Raw genomic sequence first — 5,211 nt, 5'->3', positions numbered from 1 at the left:
TCTGTCCCTAAAACTCCTTATGAACTTTGGACAGGAAGGAAACCGAGTCTTAAATATATGAAAGTATGGGGCTGCATTGCTGAAGCAAAACTTTACAATCCTTTCCTAAGGAAACTTGACCCTAAGACAGTTACCTGTTTCTTTATCGGGTATCCTGAGAACTCTAAGGGTTATCGTTTCTATTGTCCTTCCCATGTCACCCGTATTGTTGAAACCAAGCGTGCTGCGTTCCTGGAGGATTTCAAGGTCAGTGGGAGCAGTACGAACCCTTACGAAGAATTGCAAGAAGTACAAGACGCGGGGGGGAGAGACTCGTCGCTTACCGTTACTCCGATTACTCCTCTTGTACCCAATGCAACTATTGTTCCTGAAGCTACTGCACCAACTCCAAATTCACCTCTACAATCAGAACCCATTATACCTCATGACGAAGGCACATCAAACGCTCAAAACCAAGACAACGCTGAACCCGATAATCTACTCAGGAGGTCATCCAGGCAAAGAAGGCCTCCTAATTGGGATGATTATGTTACCTACCTGACTGAAATGGATCCCGGAAAGCTCAATGATCCTATCTCTTACAATGAAGCCATTAGCAGTGATCAGTCTTCTGAATGGAATAAAGCAATGATTGATGAGCTTGATTCCATGAAGAAAAATGACGTTTGGGATTTGGTAGAATTACCCAACGGAGTCAAACCCGTAGGATGCAAATGGGTGTTCAAAACAAAACTGGATCCGAATGGTAACGTTGAACGCTACAAAGCGAGATTGGTCGCAAAGGGCTACACTCAGAAAGAGGGAATTGATTATCAAGAGACGTTTTCACCTGTCTCTCGTAAAGATTCATTAAGGATCGTCATGGCCCTAGTAGCTCATTTCGACTTAGAGCTGCATCAGATGGACGTTAAAACCGCTTTCCTTAACGGAGACTTGGACGAAGATGTTTACATGAAGCAACCTGAAGGCTTTGAGCCTGAAGGTCAGGAGCATCTAGTCTGTAAGCTGAAGAAATCCATTTACGGGTTAAAACAAGCATCACGTCAGTGGTACCTCAAGTTTGATGAAGTCATGAAGAAGCAAGGTTTTATGAAGAATCAAGTGGATCAATGCACCTACCTCAAGATGAGTGGGAGCAACTTTACTATACTTGTCCTTTACGTTGACGACATTCTATTGGCAAGTAATAGTTTAGACATGTTGCATGAGTCGAAGCGGTTACTCTCGCATAACTTCGACATGAAGGATCTCGGAGATGCATCTTACGTCATTGGCATCGAAATTCACCGAGATAGAAACAAAGGGATCTTAGGATTGTCCCAAAGGGCCTACATAGATCGTGTCCTTACACGGTATAACATGCAACAGTGCAAACCCTCCGTCGCTCCAGTAGTTAAGGGAGATGTTTTCGGTTCGTTTTAGTGTCCGACAACAGAGGTTGAGAAGGAGCAAATGAGCCAGATACCTTATGCATCAGTAGTCGGGAGCTTGATGTATGCTCAAGTCTGTACTCGTCCAGATATCGCTTATATTGCTGGAATGCTAGGCCGTTATCAGACTAATCCTGGCCTAGATCACTGGAAAGCAGCTAAGAAGGTACTTCGATATCTGCAAGGGACGAAAGACTATAAGCTGACTTATAGAAGAAGTGATCATTTAGAAGTGGTGGGCTATTCTGATTCTGACTTTGCCAAATGCAAAGATGACAAGAAATCCACTTCGGGCTATATCTTTATGTTAGCAGGCGGCCCTATCTCTTGGAAGAGTCATAAACAACAGTTGACCACAACTTCCACAATGATGGCAGAGTACATTGCTGTCTATAACGCAACCTGTCATGGAATGTTGATTAGAAACCTGGTCACTGGACTCAAAATTGTTAATTCCATTTCTAGACCATTGAAGCTTTACTGTGATAATTCAGCTGCCGTTAGTTTCTCGAACAGTAACAGTTCGACTGGAGCTGGTTTATATCTCGATACAAAATATCTATTTGTACGTGAACGTGTTGAGGAAAATAATCTTTGTATCGAGTATATTAGTACTAAGGATATGCTTGCGGATCCGATGACTAAAGGTCTCCCTCCTAAGGTTTACGAAGAACATGTTCGGAATATGGGATTATGTAAAGACCTTATTTGAGCATATTGTACTAGCTTATGTTTTATGTTTAATGAAATTTCCTCAAGTTTGATTTTGTATGTCTGTTAGAATATGTTCAACCGGTATAATGGCATATAGACAAATAAAAGTTACAAATCAAACAAAGGGCTTACGCGTATTTTGATCATAACGACTAGGTTTTAAATTAAGGCTATAGTATGATTAATGGGGGTCCTGAGTCGCATAATGATTCAACGGCTGTATTTCTCTGCTATAGAACTTGTTTAAGGCTAAAATGAGTGTTAACTCCTGATCAGGCTTAGCTAATACTCATAGTAAATGATTACTCGGCTAAGTGGGAGAATGTAAGATTAAATTATTATGTTTAATATTTAATCTATAGCCATCTTAATCATTTACATTATAGAGATCAAAATATATTAGAACCTATTATTAATTAGTTGGTAATTGTTGATGGACCATATTACCCTTAGTAACTAATTAGGTTTCCTCCTGGGTGCTTATATAAGGAGAGTTATGTGGAGGTTTAAGGGTTACTCAGTTTCACAATTCACACCCCATAAGCCATAACATCATTACGAAACCTCCTCTCCATAACCGATATCCCTTTTCGGTTATGGAGAGGAGGTTTCGTAATGATGTTATGGCTTATGGGGTGTGAATTGTGAAACTGAGTAACCCTTAAACCTCCACATAACTCTCCTTATATAAGCACCCAGGAGGAAACCTAATTAGTTACTAAGGGTAATATGGTCCATCAACAATTACCAACTAATTAATAATAGGTTCTAATATATTTTGATCTCTATAATGTAAATGATTAAGATGGCTATAGATTAAATATTAAACATAATATATTTAATCTTACACGGGTCAAATAAGCTAAAGAACTCTAAATTTGTTTTTACGACCAAAATATACTTCAAAGAGGTCAAACTCGCGAATGCATATTAAGAGAAAGAGAATTCTAATATAAGTCACCGGCGATAACATGATGAAAGAAACATACCTTTGGTGAATGTAGAACCAACTTAGACTGCAAATTATGTGATTAACTTGCGCTCCTTTATTTGACAATGCAAAACTTTGATGCAATGACTATTTAAGCTTATAAAATTTCTAAAAAAAAATAGAGGATCTTTTGTGTAGTTGCTTGATTACCAATCCGAATATATATTAAACCCAGATAATCCCGAATACGAAAACCTGATTACCGAGAAAATGAACCTTATTAGGGTCAGTATTTGGATACATCTAACACAATTCGGGTCATATATCTAACTACATCGACAACACTGAGGGTTTCTACACTTTCTTTCCGTGGGTGGGAGGCGAGCAGGCGCTGAGTACAGGTTGCCGGAACCCGCCGGTCCTAATTTTCTTAAGTGAACAGAAATCGTAACAAATTTTGCATAGTTCAAGTACCCATCTTTGTCCACATCACCCTATAAAAACATTTTCCATTACTTTTAACTCGCATGTATAAGTGAAAGTCTTAAAAATCACAAACAACAATATGTTTTATAATACTTACAGCCTCCGTAAGAATTTGAAAATCGGCATCACGAATATTATCACCAAGCTTTTAATTCGACAATGTTTATCTTCCCTTGCTTGTTCACATCCATTAAATCAGTCTAATAAGTAATAATGAAGATGTTTAGTCTAGAGTTCAACTTCATAAAAATTACCTGATTGAAAAGAAAAACCTGCCTGAACCTATATTCAGTGCAGATCGTGTTAGGTATTAGATTCGTGGAGTTCGCTTACCATTTGAATATATGGTGTCAATTTTTTTTTGTCCACTACCCTAGGTAGCAAACATGCTACAAAGCAAAACAAACTTACCTGAAATGTTTATTATTTTGCTAATATGTTCTTCACTGTATCATAAAATCTAACTTACAAAAGAGTTCTAAGAAAAAATATGTGCAACCTACCATGACTGTTGACTTAATAATAGTATCAGAATCATATTACTTCAGGCCTTCTTTAACGATTACGGCTCATTCTTCATCTCCTCAGAATGTACCTGAGTGTGATCACCCCCAAACCCTAAAACCATTCGACGAAACGCCTTAAACGATTTACTAGAACTACTAGTTGAAGTCATTTCACTCCTACAACACTAAACCTTCACCAACTGTTCGAAGAAATGCCTGAAAGAATCCCATCAAAGCAAATCAATTATACAAAACCCTAGCTAAACAATTCACAAGATAATAACTAAATTCACACAATCAGTCACATGGGTCTTGCAACAAAACAACAAATTCAAGCAAGCTTAACAAGAAATTAACAATTTTGTTTCATGTATATCAACAACTTTGATCACATATTCACTTTCAATTACCAAACAACAACACAAATTAACTTGCTTCTCTGCTTCAGACAAAAACCCACCACCCAATTCAACAAATTGAATAGAAAGGAAGAATCAAAACCGGCAAGAACTGTGCTTCTCTGCTTCAGACAAAAACCCACCACCCTCCAGCGACCAGATTCCGACGACTTCTTCTCTAACTGAAGAGGTATGGTCCCAATTCCCTGCCTACATGGCAGGGACCACACCACTTTTGTGCACACAAGGCACCCATGTCACCAGAACCTTCTAGAATCTTCCAGAAGGCATCTAGGCGGTTCACAGCTGGCATCAAAGATGCTTTGCCCAACATAAAGGACAACACGTGTCACCATTGAGAGAAGGCCACATAGGCCTGCGACAATCCAGGGAGCAGGGCTGACGCGACTAGTACGAGGTACCTAGCGCAAGCGAATACAAGGACGCCACGTGTACCACTACACCCTTCGCGACAGAGCAGACCAAGAGGATATTCCCCTTGGTCGGACAGCTGGCGCGCACCCACAGCTGGCACAGCTGCTTCCTCCTTCTTCACCATCCGGCTATAAATAGGACCCTTCATCATTCAGGTTGAGGATCTTGGCTCTCTTTACTCACTTTATACACACACTGTTTTATTCATCTCAGAGCAGTACTTATTCTCACGCCGGAGCCTGGTTAAGAGGGAAAACCCCCTTCTCCCCTCTTAACGAGACTAACGGTGTTTACTGTTTTGCAGATCTCAG

At 39.6% G+C, this 5,211-nt stretch overlaps 1 long non-coding RNA gene across 1 annotated transcript; it reads right to left on the bottom strand.

Annotated features, from left to right (window-relative positions):
* Window positions 1–2,998: 2,998 nt before the first annotated feature.
* On the bottom strand, window positions 2,999–4,648 carry LOC110864171. The gene is made up of 3 exons (XR_004860860.1): window positions 4,569–4,648; window positions 4,065–4,283; window positions 2,999–3,761 (listed from the first exon to the last, which is right to left on the bottom strand). It is a non-coding gene; the product is annotated as an uncharacterized LOC110864171 (long non-coding RNA).
* Window positions 4,649–5,211: the final 563 nt, after the last annotated feature.

This window comes from Helianthus annuus, chromosome 6, assembly GCF_002127325.2.
Source record: "Helianthus annuus cultivar XRQ/B chromosome 6, HanXRQr2.0-SUNRISE, whole genome shotgun sequence".
Classification (NCBI taxonomy): domain Eukaryota; kingdom Viridiplantae; phylum Streptophyta; class Magnoliopsida; order Asterales; family Asteraceae; genus Helianthus; species Helianthus annuus.
This window is presented reverse-complemented; position numbering and strand designations above follow the sequence as displayed.